Here is a 20,220-nt window from a genome sequence, read left to right as displayed (position 1 = left end):
TATATATATATATATATATATATATATATATGTATATACATATACATATATATGTTTGTGTACATATAGACTAGAGAGAGAGACACGCGCACACAGACCAATACTCACATACACATACATATATACATACGCATATTTGTGGCACTTGCTGAAAATGGTGAATGGAAATTTTCATGTAAAGCAGGCAGGATTTATACTTAAATTGTCAGAAATAATGCACATATTTATCTTAATGTGCATCATAAAGAATTGCTAAGAGCATCAAAAGCCCGCTAACTTTTATTTTTGTTGACGTGAATGAAGCCTTTGATGTAATCAGCAAATACACAGCCTAGAAGATTAATATTCAGTTTGGAATCGCAAATAATTTGCTTTCTAACATCAAGATTGCAAATAGACGACTATCTCTATATGACGAGAAAGTGTTTGCAAGTTCATGGATTTAGTTCAGCTTCTTGATGTGACAGGGATGGTTTCTTTAGCATTTGATATTCGTTATTGTCGTGAATTGAGCTTAGAAAATATGTATCAGTAATTTACATAAATTGAAACCAGCCGTCTACATTTTACTTCCACAACATTTCCTCTGACATCGCATTATTTACTCATGTAACAGAAAAAATCTTGTCACACCTAAAAGGTAAAACCTAGGTATTTTTTAACCAGAATAACAAATAATTCAAAATGGAACTGTATATTGGTAGGCATAAGCAATCTGGCAGTTGTGCTTCATTTATAAAATCCCCAAAACTCCACTGTTGTTTATGAATGTAATGTATTACATCAACTACTTTTCCATCACCTTTTTCCAGGTTGTGCACCGCAAATTTTGTAAATCAACCGAAATGACCAACGTAACAGATGAAGATCTGCGCAACATGCATAACATCACCGATTTCCAGAAAACGTTTCAGAATGTAGCATTTAGGATCTATATACCTGTCGAGAAATTAATAAGTTATATACTGGGTTGCACGATGTCGTAAGTCATATAAGTGGAATTCAGTTCCAATGGTATATTCATACCTGAAATTTAGTTTTATATCATGATCAAATGTGGATATGACAATCTTCATATCAACGCAAGAAAAAAAAAAGAAAAAAACAGCCGATTTACTGGAGAACTTTTGTTGTTTGCGCCTTACAAAAATATAATTTAGCTAAGGTTGTAGAAAAAAGAATGCTTCGATATTATATAGTTTTGTTTGTTTAGCCTAGCGGAATAATTAAGGTAATATATTAAAAAATCAGGTGCTTAAGTGTTAGAGTTTACGCTTTAGTAACTTGAGTTTTTATGTCTCAAGCTACTGCTAACTAGCGCCTTCGGATGATCTCTGCTCAACCACTACACAACTGCTACTCGACTGCTACTCGACAGTCCTTCCACGGCCAGACTACCTCTATTTATATGTCTTGGGAGATCCTACTTCTTCGCCTGGGTTCGTAGACACAACATGAGTAAATGCAGAAATAGGTATGAATAAATGTATACTGCATTTCGATATGTGATAAGGCATAAATTTCAGGTACAATTGAGTGAAAACTATCTGAATAGTATGTAATGGGTAAGCGTACTTAAATGCTGGCACTCTAATAAAATTGAAATTGTTACTATCGAAAGCAACACATGAAATAATTACAGTGTGAAGTCCTAATGTACTTTATTAAAATGAAATGGAATTTTATACAAAGTTAATTCATTTTATAGTAAAGATTTCCTGCATTTGGATAAGTTTATTAATGCTGAAAGGCTTTGAAAATTATCCGACATTGTCCTCTAAGTTAGTCATTTCTATCACAAAGAAATTGAAATATAAATTCATTACAGGCGCAAGGCTACACAGTTAGTTTCATAGTATAATCGATTTAACTTATCTCCTAGCAGAGAATTTATCGAACAAGAAACAAAGAGACTCGAGATAGAGTGTGATGGCATTCGATCTAGCGAAGTGATGGTCCGTATACATCTAGAAGTATGCATTTTATATGCCATTCCGATGATTCTGGCACTCTACCACAATAGCAGAGGAAGAATTCTTGCGAAAACATGACTTTTGTTGATTTTCTAATAGATAATATGTTAAAGCTGCTATTGTTGTGTGCTGGTTTTTACATTCATTATGAAAGATGACATTTACAATTCTCCTATATCATTTTTAACATCTGAAAACAGATGTCTAAGTAAGAAATGGAATGACAATATGCATATTCTTACGTATATATCTATACTCACATATCCATTCAAGTTCGGATATATATATACATACACAAACATATACATACATATATTTATATGAAAATACATATATATATGTAAATATATATATGTGTGTGTGTGTGTATATATATATATATATATATATATATATATATATATATCACGACAAATGCAAACGTACACAACACATACACACACACACACTCTCATACACACTCACACACATGCTCACACAGGCACTCACACACACTCACACACATATACATGCATAGATGCACATATAATACTGTGTATATACAGATGTTTATGTACATATATGTGTTCACACCCATATGTATGCATATAAATAGATGCATAATTATATTTATCTGCGTTTGTGTGCGTGTATGTATATGTGTGCGTGTGTAATCTGATTTCGTCGTGGTGGAAAACAGTGACAATCCTCTTTTTATATACATGTACGTCTATATTTTTGCGTGTATATATATCTATTCATGTCTATATATTTATTCACAAACACGCATATATTATATACACAACTAACAACTCACTCGCACACAAACGATGAATTATTTCTTTTGTTGGAGAAAGCTTCATTTGTTGTGGGAAATCTAATAGTATTTTCAGAACTTACAGGTACTAAAATAGCTTGTTTTCTGTTTTCACGAAATTATATTATTAGAAATGACAGGCGTTGATTAGCAGATTCCAGAATTTTGGAGTGTGCATACAGGAGTTCATTCCCAATTAATTCGCCTTCATTGTTTCACGTTGAAGTTGTCTCGAAAATTATTCAATCTCATAGATTTGTCTCACAAATCTTTACTTATCTATTGCTCTATCGATCAGACTTTCAGCATAGAACGCTGGCTACAAAGTACTTCAAGTCTTCCTGAAACTGTGCCTTTTGGTTCCGTATTTTCATTGTCTTCGAGAACTTTCAGTACACTTTCGATCTCGCGAATCCCGCTGGAGAGCTATTCGACTCCACATGAGATCTGTCAGCTTCATAGTATCTCCAACCTACCGGATTGTTTTAGCTTTGTGTTCTAGCAGTGGTATTGTTCGGTCCAGTCCGTTCTAGAATGAACGCATTTTGGATACGATCCTTCAATGATATTTATAGCCTGAATCCGCGCATGGATTTTTACATTCTAACTATTCGTCGCTCTGTCTTCATCATGTTCTTTTCTACTCTAGGCACAAGGTCCGAAATACTGGGAGAGGGGGCCAGTCGATTAGATCTACCTCAGTACGCTACTGGTACTTAATTTATCGACGCTGAAATGATAAGTCGACTTCGGCGGAATTTGAACTCAAAACATAAAACCAGACTAAATATTGATAAGCATTTCGCCCGGCGTGCTAACGTTTCTGCCAGCTCGCCGCCTTGATAATTTTTCGATATTTTTTTTCTACTCTATGTTAATAGCACCGGGATCATAAGCAGCAACAAATGGAGGAATAATTCGGTGATCCACTTGGATCAGTTGCTCCACCTCCTTGCCGGACAATAAGTTTTGCCGTCTATGCCGAAGAGTACCGCCTCTTCCAACCAGCAGATGTTGATTTCTTGGGACAGTTTCAATATTTTCTTTTTATTTCAGATACACTAGGGTGAATTTAAATTGATAGGAGGACCATTTCATCCCTCGTTAGGGTGGTGTGGAATGGGTTCATACATCAGCATCGGTATAGAATCTCACTTCTAATGTTTCTCGCTATCATTCTCTTGTTATATATGTTTTATTGCCCTAGAGCAATTAGAAGCACCTTTCCATCTGCTGCTGCGTTATCTGTTCTAATTTTTTAAACTTTTCATAATTGTTGTTTAATAAATAATTACCCTTAGGCTAGAATGTTGATGGAATGATTCTGAGATATTAAATGTCACATTTAGGCAACATTTCTCTAGGATAGGTTTTGCAATTTTAAAGCATTTTTTGAATCGACAAAAACGTTTTCTCGACCATTTCGTATCTAGCATCGCCGAAAGCAATGGAACTCGATTTGATGGTTTTCTTTTAATTTATGTTTGTGTCGGAGTTATTTGTTTTGGTGGCATCATTAACGGTGGAATTTGCAGGAGATTTCGATTGACAGCTGGAATTGCTTTTCTTTGCCTTTTGTCCTACGATCTCTTTTCTGTAATTGCTGCTTTCAATTTTCTTCTTTTTCCATTTGGCATCTTCACGTTATTTTACATATTAGTTTTGACCATGGTGTGGGCTGAAGTGGCGGTATTGATTTATGTCTGACTATGTATTCTCCTTTCATCCTTCGCCCAGGTAGTAAATTAGTAAATAAAAGAAATGATAATAATGATGATGATGATGACGACTATCATCAACATCATCATCATCATCATCATCACATCACCACCATTATTATTATTATTATTATTATTATTATTATTATTATTATTATTATTATTATTATTATTATTATTATTATTATTATTATTGTTCAGTAGTTTTATTTTTATAACGTGCTTTCACTTCACTACCGAGCGCAGCTCTGTGTGCCTTGGGTATGTGCTGTGGTTTGCTGTGATGCTCTTATGGTTACTGCATTGAAAATGTTTTGCGTAGGATGTGTGCAGTTCCCAGTAGTGCCATTTTCTGTATGTTATATATATTTGTAAGTCCTGGTGTTTTTGCTATGTATTTGTCTGAATATTTTTTATTATACCTAAGGCAAGTCCTTAATGATCATTGTTGTTCAGTTATTATTATTATTATTATTATTATTATTATTATTATTATTATTATTATTATTATTATTATTATTATTATTATTATTATTATTATCATTATTATTATTATTATTACTACTATTATTATTATTACTATTATTACTATTATTACTATTACTAATATTATTATTATTATTATTATTATTATTATTATTATTATTATTATTATTATTATTATTATTATTATTATTATTATTATCAGTATTATTATTAGACAGTATGTAGCGCACAATGCGATTCGTAATGGATTGTGTACTTTAATAGATTTGAATAATATTTCAATACATCGCCTGTCTTTTTCAGGTTCAAAATGAAATATAAAACGCAGAAACATACATGTTCAAAATATAAACGAGGAAACCCCGCGTTCATATTTACACCAACAGTGTTCTCTCTCATGACTGGTCAAAGGAAAAGAACAGAAAAGGAAAAAACTAAAGAGGAAAAAAAGAAAAAATACAGGAAAAATGAATACTACGTCAAACAGTTCTGTGTAGACGTAATCAAATTCACCAGTCATTTTAGTTATTCGTCCAGGGCGTGAGTTAATAATTCACAAATATAATTGTCCTCATTTAGTTTGATGACTGAAGGTGTAGGAGACTCAGAATATTTTTTTGAAATTTGAACTTTCAAGTGTTCCTAAATATTGCAGTCGCCTGATGTTAAATATTCTGTAAGCTCTTCGAACTAATTCTATTCTGCGTGGGTCCCATGGTTTTAAATATCACCTTCTCTTCAATAATATGATGTTTTAAAAGTGTCACAAACGACACAAGAGCTGAATTAAGAAATGTCTGGAAATGCATCAGATAGAACCTACTCTACTTAACTTCTTGTCTGTAAGTATGAGATCATTGAAAACCACACTGACTTTGAACAGTGACAATGAATTTCTCAATGCTGGAGAAGTAAGAATTTATTTGACATTTTCCATGGTGACTCTCTATCACCATTCCTCTTTTGTCTAGCATTAATTTCTCTCTCTCTCTCTCTCTCTCTCTCTCTCTCTCTCTCTCTCTCTCTCTCTCTCTCTCTCTCTAAATTGCTCGATGATGTACAGCATGATTATAAAATGTTTGATAAAAATATAAATCATCTCTTTTACATGAATGATTTAAAGCTCGTCGCAAAAATGATCAACAACTACAGGGCTTACTAGCATTTGTTAAACAATTCAGTGATGACTTCAGGATGCAATTTGGCTTCGATAAATGTGCAAAAGTTAGCATTATGAATGAAAAATGACTAAAACACCCAACGTTAATCTTGACCAAGATTCATAAAGCAGTGAGAACCAGCAGAAAGTTACAAATACCTAGGGGCATATGAAGGGGACGGTATGAAAAATTTAGTGATGAGGGAAAGCATTAGAATAGAATGTTGTCGCAGGTTAAGAGCAATACTCAAGACAGAGCTGAATGCAAGAAACAGGATCGAAGCGATCAATATTTCAGCCATACCAGTCGTGACTTACAGTTTCAATATCATTAACTCTTCAATTACTGAAATATGTAATGTTGACAGAAAAATACGAAAATTGTTGACAATGCATAAACTGCACTACACTAAGGCAGATATAGAATGACTTTACCTCAAAAAAGAAAAAAAGACGCTGGCCGTACAGTTTTACGACTGGAATTAACACTGAAAATTGCCTCAAATGGCCACAACATATAACTGAAAATCTCTGATGATTGGATGTTAAAACTTTCTTAAAGCATGAAAACAAGAAAGCATCATACTCAGTAATATAACAGGCAAATGAATATCTAAGTGCATTCCAAATACAACAAAAACCCTGAATTGGACGTACAGGAAACAAGCACAGAAAACGCTAAGCTTATGAAAACCCATGCTAAAACTGCTGCCTTAGATATAAGATTATATCGACCCCAGTGCGTAACTTATTTAATCGTCCCCGAAGGGATGAAAGGCAAAGTGTACCTCGGCGGAATTTGAGCTCAGAACGTAGTGGTAGACGAAATTACACTAAGCATTTCGCCCGCGTGCTAACGTTTCTGCCATCTGAAACCATCACGTATCACGGGTTTACATTCCGCAAAATCACTGACAGAAAAGTATGTTTTAAAGTAAGTTATCTTAGGAAACCTGTATATTTTTCTTCATAGAAGGTGTATATATAATAATAATAATAATAATAATAATAATAATAATAATAATAATAATAATAATAATAATAATAATAATAATAATAATAATAATAATAATTATTATTATTATTATTATTATTGTTATTATTATTATTATTATTAATATTATTATTTGGGATTTTACCAAGAGATCATAACTCTTATTTTAGGATTCTTTGATATACCCATGGGTGCCCCAGACTGCACAAATAACAAATTTAATAGGAATTTACCTATTATCTGAACTTCGGTTAAAACATCTTAACATAGAAGGAGGTCTTTATAGGGACGACCTACACCTTATAAATAAAAAGTGCACTAATAGACCATTAGAAAATATAATGAAAAACTATGCAAATTCTTTCAGAAATATGGTTTAGATATATTCATTACAAAAGATCATTCTGTGGTTAAGAACATAGATGCAAACCTAAACTTAGTAATTATAAAAGACAACCATTCCATAAATTAAAGGAGAACTTTAAGTGCTTTAATGCCCATAGCAACCATCCTATCTTAGTCAATAAGCAGTTATAGAAAATATAGATGAAAGAATTTGTATAATATTTTCGGATATAGATACTTTTAATAAGCATGCCTCTTACTATAATAGTGCATTAAAAGAAGCAGGATATAATACGAAAATTAAATTCTATAATAATTACGGACCCAATAATAATACTAGTAATCATCTAGAATTAATAGCAAAGGTACCAATAAACAATATAAGGAAGTAAGTAAAGATAATTATTATATACGTATAAATAAGAATAATAAGAAAAATGATCATAGTAAGGATAATACCAAAAATAATTCCAATGGAAATAAGTAGAATTATTATATACCCACGAAGAATACACTGACAACGAACAAAAATTAATACGAAGAATTATAATACTAGTAATATTAATTATAATAATAATAAACTTAAGGGAATTATATTATTAATTCTCCCTTATGGGATAATCAAAACTAACATAATGAAAGAAATACTGAACATAATAAAAACTTCCTTAAAAAGAACAAAATATACTCGAAATTATTCTCAAACAAAACTATCAAAGTGGGCTATTCTACAACAAAAAATCTAAGTAGTATTATATCCCCAATAAACAATATCAAATTAAACATATTCTATGATAACAATTTAAATAATATTAACAATAGGTATGGAAGAAATATAACAAACAAAAAACATAACCGTATTTTAAATAAATGCACATGTAAAGACAAATCCAAATGTAGGCTTAATAATTATTGCAACCTAGATAACGTAATTTATAAACGTACAGTAACCTCTAATAATAAGTATAAGAAGAAAGAAGATATAAGATTCACAGCGAATGAAATTAAAAGAAGAATTTCCCAGCATTATCAGTCCTTCAGAAATCTTAAAGTAAGAAATTCGACAGGTTTAAGTAAATACATATGGGAGTTGAAGTCCAATAAAATAGAATACACCCTTAATTGGAATATCATTTGTAGAGCGAAGTCATATAGAATAGGTAATAAAATGTGCTTATTATGCACAACAGAGTTTATGAAAATACTCCAGTCGTGAGAGGAAAAAATGCCGACATACGCTTAACATTACGTATAATAAAATGAAAACTATATAAAATTATAACCCCCACGCAGTATGTAATCTCCTAAAAAATTACGAGGAAAATAGTTAAATGTAGTTATAATAGAATTTTATAGTAGTATTAGATGCGGATATACCAGGAACACACACACACACACACACACACACACACACACACACACACACACACACACACACACATATATATATATATATATATATAATAGCTTCTCTCAAATGTACCGCCACAGCAAAACCTACATGGAAATATAAACATACGGACTGCAATACCTCTGCACCAAAACGCGAATATGTGAGTAAATTCTTACTCGCATATGCACTGCTATTTCTACAAATCCTCTACGTATAAGCATATTTCTGTTTCTCTGTTCTTCAGTTTCTCGCTTATAAATCCCACACACGGATGCGTAGAAAACAAGCACCAAAGGCACAGTATTTAAAGGTCTTTAACAAAAGAGTTGTCAAGTTTCATTGCTTCTGGAAAGTTGAAAGGAACAATTCAGATCGTTGTTTGATGATAATGCCATAAACACAGAATAAAGGAGAAAGAGTTGGCGGTGAATTTCCTTCTGTGAACCTCGGGCAATCGCGATGCAAAAGAATCTTAAGCACACATCTGTCGAAAACTCAACGTTATAAAGAGGAAACACATATCTTAATGTCACTGCCCAAACGAATAACAAGACCAAACGATAACGATGAACAGATGACGACGACTACGATTCAGTATTATATGCAAACTATAATGCAACACTTTACTCAAAATACGTAGAAATAAACTTATACAGAAAATATCCAATAAAATGAACGGCGCCCACAACTTATGGCATAGTTGCTTGATACGAAACAGAAGAACACAACTCTCACCACACGCACAACAGGCAATATAAACATTACTATAACAGAAGTATCAAACCAATCCCCGCAACAAAATATGGTCATGCAATACAATACTCTCCAAAGGACAAAACGAAACAAAATGCAATGCTGCACATACCTCAACAGCACGAAAGTGTAGTAAGTGATGCAATAGAAACTTAAAACGCTCAGACGCTGAATAATAATAGCGGTGATGACGATGATGAGAAACTTTACCTTATCTCAGTTTATGATAGTCAAGAGTTTGCTCAGAAAATCTGATATTGGACCTTTAAGAGAAGGCCTCTCGCTCGGCAGTAGTTCAGTAACGATGTAGACTGACCACAACTTTTATCTTAAGACAGCTTCAGCAGATAATAGAATAAGGAGAAGGAAGAGGACCAGTGAAAGAAATGGATGATAAAATGGAGGTTATAGAAAACGGAAGTCAAGACTTTGGATAGAGAAGGTTATGCTTAAAATGACTGAGGAAAGATAGTTGATAAAACTAATATTATTAGAAGAAAGTGGATGACACGATTGGAAGGGGGAAGGGAAAATATAATGATAGCACTATCGATCATGATGGGACAAGCGACTTAAGCGACTAAAGCGACATTAGTGAGGAAGATCCGAAGATTTTAGATGAGTTGCAGGAAGCAATGAGTATAGAAGAAAGAAAAAGAAAGATAACCAGCATTACCAGGTGTCATTAAAAGGATGTTGATAGATATGATCAGGAAAGTAGATTTTTTAATCAGTAGAATAGATACTGAAAAAAATAGGTGACACTAATTTATTGATCTATATAGGAGGGGTAGAAACTACTACAAGATTAGATATTCTTAAGGAAAGATTAGGAGAAGGCAGATGTGGATAAAAAAATTAGGAAATATAGTGAAGAATTTAAGAGAAGATCTGAGTAAAATAGAAGCCTGGAAACTGAACAAACTAGGAAGCACATGATTTAAATCTTGTTTTGAGAAAATATACCTAATCAAAGAGAAGGGATTTGTGATAGACATGAAGGTGTTGAAACAGCGTATCATAACGCTAGGAGGTAAGTTTTAAGTGTTCCAGATATGAGAAAAGAATAGATCCGTATCAACAGAACAAATTGAGACACATCACAAGAGATTTTCATAGCCAGATAAATTGTGTACAAAATGTTCTGAATATGAGAAAAGTAATACAGAGGACGCTAGAAAGTTCAGCAGTGATAATTGGCGTAGGCTAATTAACTATGAAGAAGGTGCAGCCTGGTTAAAGCGAGTGAGGAATGAACTAGTTAGTGATAAGCAGCCAGATCTAAAATTAACAAGTGCATTTATGAGAGATGTGTTCGGTAGTAGGCCGAATTGGAAGGGCTAGATTTAATTCAAGGGTACTGGCTAAAGGAATTTAGTAGCTTACATGGGAGACTGAGGGGACAACTTCAGGATTGCCTGAATGGAGGGATTTGTACCTAATGGGATGACTACAGAGAGAACAGTACGTCTTATGAGAGACAAAATCAAGGGCAATATAGCTAGTAATTATATACGAATCAGTTGCTTGTCATTGGTATGCAAACTGTAAACAGGAATGGTTTCAGAAAACATTTATAAGTACCTTGACAGCCAGAACTATTTCCAGAACAATAGGTAAGTTGCAGGATGAACGCAAGAAGAAAACATAACCTATTATACATAGATAATGCATTGGAATCTACAAAAATGATTTGACAATATCATGAATAGATGGTAAGAAAGCCTATTACATGACTCCACACTCATGGATGAGTGAATATTTGAGAATATTCATTATTTCAGACAATACAGAAAGATATTTAATTATTTATGATATTGAAAAAGGGAAAGTAGATCTCTACACTGGTGACAGAGCCTAATGGAAACTTAATATTAACAGAAGAATTTTTCAAGGGGACTCGTCATCCTCTTTCATATTTATGTTATGCTTAATTCCCCTCAAGCAAATCTAGACAAAACTAAGACGGGATTCAATATGAATAGAAGATTTCATAAAAGAGCAGGAATGTCAAAACTATAGTTACCTAGATATTAAGGTGGTAGAGGTCTAATTAATATCAGCTGAAAATTTTGTTGAGATAGTAAGAGTAGATAGAGATACTTATGTAGTTATACTGAGGAAAGATTATTAAAAGTTGTAATAGTAGTAGATTCAGGAACCGGAAAGAAAATGGGCTGAGAATCCAGAAAACGGGAGATCATCTGACTGGAAAGAGAAGGCTTTGCATGGTAGATTTCCAAAGATAGTGGCAGAAAAAAAATAGTAGGGAGACATGGTTCTGATTGCAGAAAGGAAGGCTGAAATGGGAGAGAGAATATTTGCTAGAAGCAGTATGATATCAAGCATTGACAACTAATTGGATAAAAGCGAAGATAGACTAAAATCAGGTAGATTACCAATGTAGGTTATGTAAACCGAAGGAGGGAAGTGCTACTCATATAGTTAGTGAACATAGTATGCTGAAATAGAAATGATAACCTAGAAACAATAATCCACTGGGGGTGGATGTAGAAAGCTAGGATTTTAATATAGTGATAGGTGGCATGAACATGAACTTAATAAAGTATTAGAAATTACGAAAGTGTGGGATTTTTACATTCAGAACGACAGGATGATAAAAATGACAGAGCCTGATTTAGTAGTAATGGATAAAGAGAAGAGAAACTAGTGGGTACTTGACTTTACATCCCAAATGATGAGAAACAAATTATAGAAAATAGCAAAGTGCCAGGATCTAGTCAATAAATAACAAAAGCAAGTGAAAGTGTGGATAAAATGTATCCCTGTATCTATAGGTGTATTAGAATCAATCGATACTGATTTGAAAAGATAGATAGGGGGAATAGGCATAAAACCGAGTTTATTGCAACCCCAGAAAACGGAATTATTAGGGACAGCTAGGATACTTAGGAAGGTTCTTGACATCTAAATTTACTCGTTACAGCCCGATGTTAGGGCTAATCTGTTGTGCGTATATAAAATGATGATGATGATGATGATGATGATGATTATGATGATGATGATGATGATGATGATGATAATGACGACGACGACGATGATGATGATGATGATGATGACGACGATGATGGTTATGATGTCACATTAGGAATGAGCATGCCCCCCCACTCTCCTGCCTCTGTAATAGAGTGGACGAAACCATTACTCATATCGTGAACGAATATCCTTGACTTGCCAAAAAATCACTATACGTTTTGGCGACATGATGAGGTAGAGAAAATTCTACATTAGAAATTATGCGAAAAGTGAAGTCTAGAGAACGTCAAAACATGATATGAGCACAAAACCGAAGATGGTGTCGGAGTTAGAAACCTCCAAAATCGTTTCAGATTTTCCAATCTAAATGCTAGAATACACAAAGGCGTATCTATTGTTGGTGACCTTTCACATGTGCTATATAACTGATGTTGCTTGCCCCTTTGACCCACGAATAGTCAAGATGGAAGGTAAAAAATAGACATATACAGTACCCGTAAATATGAAACAGCGCAACTATGGAAAATGAAGAAGGTGAAGATAGTGCCAATTATTGTTGGGTCCTTGGGCACTGTATCAAATAGCATCACTAGGAATATAAAAGATATCATAATATAGTTCCCAGTAGAGTTGTTACAAAATGTTTGTCTCCTTGCCACGGCCAGAAGAATCAGAAAAGTATCAGATAGTTGGTAAGAACACATAGCATAGCACCATAAGTTGCCACTAGAAAGCCCTCTACGCATGCAGGGCTCCAGGAAATCCAACAAAAGTTGATTATTGAAAAAAAAGTACTCCTAATAAGAATATATATATATATATATATATATATATATATATGTATATATATGCAAGTTCTACACATCTCAGCGCAAAGTAAAATAAAATAAAGTAATATAAAAATGTAAAGAATCTTTACAACTACGACAAAAGTATTTGATTTTTGCAACAATGATAGAAAGTAAATGTTACGATCATTTAACTTACACGCCATCAACAGCAAAAAGCAAAAGAAAACTTATTGGAATATTTTAAATGAAAATCAGCATCTCAGGAGAGAGAATATTTTCTCACCTACAGACAGACTGATGCACAGAACTTCACTAACTGGAAAGGTCTGATTTTATTGAGAGTCTACGTAGCCTGGTTTTCTGAAGCAATCCAATGGCCATACGTATAAATGAAATTGCATCTGATATCGACATCACGAGTATGAGCCTCTGTCATAAAAATCATACAGAGTCTCACTTCGTCTTTCAGTGAAATAAACTAATAGTGAATTGATAAAATGGTTTGAATTTATTTCAGAACAAACGAATCTTGGATTCCTGCAGACTGACTTAGAGAATTACACTGCATCAATTTGGAAACTACTGATCGTAACGAAGCTACACTTTTCCAAAGATATTACACCTGGCGGATTATTGTACATTAAGACAATTGTGAGTAACTCCTTTTCACATTTGTGAGTATCTTAATAAAAATAAGTGACATTATCAGCTTCTCCGTGAAATACTCACATGAGGATAAATGGCTAAGGAGAAATAAGGGGTATTTTCAACCTTAATATTTTAATAACACGAGAAACCATTTCCCAAAATATGGCGGTGAGTAAGTAGACTATGATTTTTCTTTTGACATTACAATGCATCAACCCACTGATATATGAAGAAAGAGAGAGAGAGAGAGAGAGAGAGAGAGAGTCAGAGAAACAAAGAGAGAGCGAGAGTCAGAGAGAGTCAGAGAAACAGAGAGAGAGAGAGAGAATGGTGTGTGTGAGGGAGGAGAAACTGTCATCTTCTGCATTTAGGTAATATGTGAAGAATTTTTAGCTGCTATTTATATTCACTCAAATGGTGACGAGAGGATATTTTATTTGCCATGTGTAGCATCAAAATATTGCTGTGAAAACCTGGTCTTAGAGCAGATCGGTCATTAGCGATATTGCATCCATGAATCTACCGAGCTCCACTGTGTTATTAGATATTTAAAATCTACATTAAAATCTACTTTAAAATAAAGCATCACCGCACCATATGAGGGAATGAGAGTATAATTTGTTTACTAGTAGTTCCCGTGACAACTTTGAAACTCTCAGTTGTCTTCTGCAAGCATCTATGTCTAAATTGTTCTATAAAGTGAAAAAAGCATCATAAAACAAAATGTAAGCTATCAACAAGATGAAACGCTTACACAGTGTGTATTCTCCTTTAAGGTGATCACATTTTATGCCAATATCAATGCTAATGGAAAGAATGAATCTCACATGATCTTTCTTCTTTTTCCACATCGTCATCATATGCGGCTTTACTAAAAAAACAAATAAAAGGAACAAATACAACAGTTGTTAAAATCTTTGATAGAATAAACACACACACATACATACAAGCACACACATATACATGTATAAGCATGTATATATACATATATATATATATATATATATATATATATACACACTGCACTCACATTATATATTTATACATATATGCATTATATGTATACATATATATGTATGTGTGTGTGTATATATATATATACACATACATATATATGTATGTATATATATATATATATATATATATATATATATATATACACATACATACGTATGGCAGAGAAAGAGGTAAAAATGGAGATTGAGAGAGACTGGGTTACACGTGCGTCCCTTAGATGCTTTGTATGATTCCATTACTAAAGAATAAAAAGAAAATCAAACAAAATGTGAAAGAAAAAAATTAAATACACACAAGAAAAGTAACTATTAAAATATACGTAGTTTATGCAGAACACAATCTTAGAAGCAGATAAAAGAGGATCAGAGGATTAGGGTCTTGTAGATTTTTAAAGTTCAGCCAAGTTGTAAGCTTTGTTCAAATGGACTCTAATGAAGAGTATGCAGTAAGAATTTTAGAAAGAACCTGCAAACAACATCACATAATATGGACGTAGATGGTATGTACGTGACTGCTGTGTAGATAAAAAAAATGATTTCACACACATAGCTTGAATCAGAGACATCTGCTTCTTTTTATACATGTATCAGTACATGATTATACATACAGTCGTTAATACCTGAGACACAAATACATACATACGTATAAGGTCACACACACACACACGAACGCACAAACTCACGCACACATACATAACTGTCTATGTATGTAGAAACATCAATAATGATTATCATGTAATTACACGATGCATAATGAAACTAACATACAATCATGCACATATGCAGCCTCATGTAACATGCTTTTATGTGTTTTCGTAAATATGTGAACCTTATTTCTACTATGTTATTTTTTACGGTAGTTTAGCGAATAGATCTCCTCACCTCACTCTCTCGCTCTCCCTTTCTCTCTCTCTCGCTCTCCCTTTCTCTCTCTCTCGCTCTCCCTTTCTCTCTCTCTCGCTCTCACTTTCTCTCTCTCTCGCTCTCCCTTTCTCTTTCTCTCGCTCTCCCTTTCTCTTTCTCTCGCACTCCCTTTCTCTCTCTCTCGCTCTCCCTTTCTCTCTCTCGCGCTCTCTCACTCTCTTTCTCTCTCTCATCCTTCTCGTTTTAACATTTCAGTGTCACATCAATCGACATTTAATTCCTCGCTGCGCTTTCATGTCTTTGAAATATATTATTTTCGAATATCGCCTATTGGTATGTTAACTGTTTAGGAAAACGAAGTGTGCTAGCATATGTTTATTTGAATGTGTGCATAGTTCATATAATGTTTCACTCACATTTTGCTAGAAATATTCATGAATTACATCTATAAGAAATGGAATCAACTCTAAACTGAAACTATCCAAACATGCCACGATAATGCAGAACTAAGTATTCAGGAACAATACAATCAAGGCTTGATTTGGAACAACTGTCAGTATCGATAGTACTTTTTCTTTTCTAATTTTTTAAAGATTATATTTCCATATTATTACTTCATTCCAAGTAGCGTAAATCTTCGTTGAAATATTCCACTTGTGAGCTATATATTTTTTTGTGCTTTCTAACATATGTACAGGAATAATTGTTTATAATTTATGTACTACAACTAATGCAATAGAAAGCCTCAGCAGTTTGAAGTTTCGTGATCTGTGGTTGTGAATAAATACTTAAATGATATTTCGGTCTAGAATAGTTTATGTGTTTTCTAAAGTAATAGTAAACATAAGTAAAATGATAAATGTGAGAAAAATAGATTCCAAAATCTTAGCAAAGTCAAACCCAGGCTCTGGTAATAAGCAAGCAGTAAATTGGTAGCATTGTTCCTTTTAAAGATCTAATGAGATATAGTGATTATCTGCAAGTGGGGAATATATCAATCATGCTATTTATGTTTAGAAAATACGTGGGAATCCTGAAAAAATCTGCTGAATGTAGTGAACGGCGGAACTTCAAATCTTGCTGGATGGAATTTTGATTCGTCTTTCAAATAGTTTTGAGATAGATGCCTACACAAAGCTTGTTTCCTCTTGAGGAATTTTTGTTCGTATAATGTCTCAACTCGATTTGATAGTAATGATTTCAGTTTGAGTCTATATCTGAGTAATAGGTTTTAGTGATCAGGCAGAATGAATTTGCCGCACTGTTATAAAATGTCGAAGACACCAGAAACTATCTGCAGATTGGTCAGGTTTCTTCGTATATAAAGTGGTGATGTAGAAACTGCTTCTGCATAGTTTTAAATGCCTGAAAGTAAGAAGGTGGTAGATAGTAAGATGTGCTCAAGCATATGCATGTGTGTGCATGTGTATGTGTGTAACAGAGAGAGAGAGGCGGAAGAAGAAAGAAATTGTGAGACAATGTATTGCATAATTAAGAGAAATGACAGGTTAGAAGAATTCGTTTCTTAAATTCTGTATGAATAAGGTAGAACACCAATATGTGAAAGCAGCAATAGATGGCACCAACTAAATACTGACAAATGAAGCATACATATTACCTTCAAAGTTTTAACACAAGCTCACATATTTCGGTGGAATGGTGAAGTCGACTACATGGTCCTCATTGCTCAACCGGTACTTATTTTATCGGCCACAAAAGGATAAAAGGCAAAGTCGACATCGACGGAATTTTAATTCACAACTTAAAAACGGACGACATGCTGCTAAGCATATTAGCCTGGCTTGCTAATGATTCTGCTAGCTCGCCATCCTAAATAACCTATTAATATTGATGTGTCTCTTTTGAGTAATGATTACAAGTTCTCTGGTAATTATTTTGTTCAGGACCCATCTTTAAAAGTGGCGACTGACACAGGAAAAACTTTTGAGTAGCGAAAATAACCTGCATAATTTTCATTCCAAGTGTTTCAGCGGTTCAGAATTTTTTGCTAAGTGACGAAGGATTGACTATGTGATGCAGTATCAGAATGTTGCTGGAATCTACTTTTTTTTAACACCGGGAAAGAAAATGAATTGTTGACGGCGGTGTGATTGGAGCAGAAATATAAATTAAATAAAGCAAGCAGTCCGTCGATAATTTAGTTATGATTTTGCAACATCTTTTACACAATAAAAGCATAGAAGGTCGTAATATCTGTTTCAAATTTTGGCACAAAGCCAGCAATTTCGATAGAAGGGTAAATCGATTACATCGACCCTGGTGTTCAAGTGAAAGGATGAAAAACAAAGTTTACTTCGGCGGAAATTTAACTAAGAATTTAAAGACGGATGAAATGCAGCTAAGCATTTTACGTGGCATGCTAGCATTTCTGTCAGCTTAGTACCTTAGCAATTTCTAATGTTGGTTTCAAATTTTGGTACAAGGCTAGCAATTCCGAGGTAAGGGTTAATTCGATTACATCGACCCCAGTGCTGAACTCGTAGTTCTTTGATCGACCTGGAAATGATGAAAGATAAAGTCGACCTCGACGGAATTTTATCTTAGATGGTAAAGGCTGACGAAAGGCGACTAAGCAGTTCCCATGCCGTGTTAACGATTCCTCCCGCTTGTTGACTTAGCGATTCATAATATTGAAACCTAAACGATACCCAAACCTAGAGTCACTGAGAGAAGAGACAATAAATCATATCGATGCTAGTATCAGGCTGAGTACATGAATAGTAGACATTACTTTGGACCCGAGTGTACATGTGGCTCTGCTGGTGTTAGAGCATAGAATCTAAAGGAACACTTATACACATTGATACATAATTTAGACAGAACGCTACATAAATTTTTCTGGCTAAGTTGGATGAGAGAGAGATAGAGAGAGAGAAAGTGAGAGAAAGAGAGAGAGAGAAAGTGAAAGAAAAAGAGAGAGAGAGAAAGAGAGAGAGCGAAAGAGAGAGAAGGACAGAGATATAGAAAGAGAGAGAGAGAGAAAGTGAGAGAGATAGAAAGAGAGAGCGAAAGAAAGAGAATAGGTGAGAGGTATACGCACCAATCGCACTAAGAAGCATCATTAAACTACACAAATAGGTAAAGGGATAATTACAAAGAACTAGATCGAATACCACAAGGCAGCCAGCCTGATATTCTAACAGTAGTATGGCCAGTGATTAGTACGAATAGACAGGAACTTATGAATTTATCATTACATTGGAAACAAGTAAGGATGCTTGTAATAGCAACGTTAAGTCTTGTGCGGCTTTAATTTGAAGATGATGATTCAGTTTCTTGACCAGTAATTATGTTATCAATGCAAGAATGGTGAAAACGAAAGTAAATCCAGATGCTTTATGAATTAATACAACGACAGTTTCTTTACTATGGCTGCTTCATTTGCCTCTCCGAATCTTTTCAATAAGACAGCGCAATTGGGGAAGCTTTATATACGTAGTAAGAGATAAGAATTGATTTTATAGCTCTCTGTATCTTTCAATTGCTTTAGTATTGATATTTTCAGGTTAATACTTATATTCTTATCTGTTTGTGAAGTGGGCTTCAGGCATAACTTCAATATATTTTTATCAGCTATACATCTTCTAATAAATATGAAACTGCATGTGTTTTCTCAAATGTACATAGTTACATAGAGTGTTTCCAGTGATTACATAACCTACGTTGAACATAAGCTCTAAATACAACTATCTTCGTATTAATTTCCAGCTATTGTTCATCTTCCATGGCAGTCCTAGCATAGAAATCCGGCGATAAACAATGAAACCGACACGATCATCCTTTTTTTTTTTCTACGGAGGGTTTATTTATGTAAGAATACATTTAAGTAGACATCGATTGAATTGATGAAGATTTGCATGTTGTTGTTAGAAAGTAAAAACCACTCTCCATTTTTTGTTCAATATTTCAAAGGTTTTACGTATATATGAATATTTGTTGTTTCAATCACATTAGCTCTTATAAAACACATGAAAGATTTAAAACATTCAAACATTCAATATTCATTTCTTTTCTACCCAATTATAACTTAATATAATATTTAATATATTCCTTCGTTTTAATGAATGATTTACATGGTTAAGATGAAATTTGGTCACTGTTTATTCCAGATGACATTTTGAATTTTTATATTATTTTCATTTAACACCAAATGCTCTTGACAACGCTATTTGTCCTCCGATTGCTGTCTTTGTACCTATTTCTACTGTTTAACGGTTCCTCTATCTCTCTCTCTCTCTCTCTCTCTCTCTCTCTCTCTCTCTCTCT

The 20,220-nt window shown here is 33.7% G+C and overlaps 1 long non-coding RNA gene across 2 annotated transcripts in view; it reads left to right on the top strand.

Moving 5' to 3' along the window:
• The first annotated feature begins 12,778 nt into the window (after window positions 1-12,778).
• The window catches only part of LOC128248295 (uncharacterized), a 13,646-nt gene continuing 6,204 nt past the window's right edge, over window positions 12,779-20,220 (top strand). The window contains exons 1-4 of one of the 2 annotated variants that reach the window (XR_008264531.1): window positions 12,779-13,306; window positions 13,923-14,056; window positions 16,360-16,485; window positions 19,663-19,764. This is a non-coding gene — a long non-coding RNA (uncharacterized LOC128248295). Of the gene's footprint in view, window positions 13,307-13,486; window positions 14,057-16,359; window positions 16,486-19,662; window positions 19,765-20,220 lie in introns of those variants that run through there. The other variant, XR_008264532.1, reaches the window with a different exon arrangement.

Source organism: Octopus bimaculoides, chromosome 7, assembly GCF_001194135.2.
Source record: "Octopus bimaculoides isolate UCB-OBI-ISO-001 chromosome 7, ASM119413v2, whole genome shotgun sequence".
Taxonomy (NCBI): domain Eukaryota; kingdom Metazoa; phylum Mollusca; class Cephalopoda; order Octopoda; family Octopodidae; genus Octopus; species Octopus bimaculoides.
Note: the sequence above shows the minus strand (reverse complement) of the source record. Positions and strands in the feature narration are given on the sequence as shown.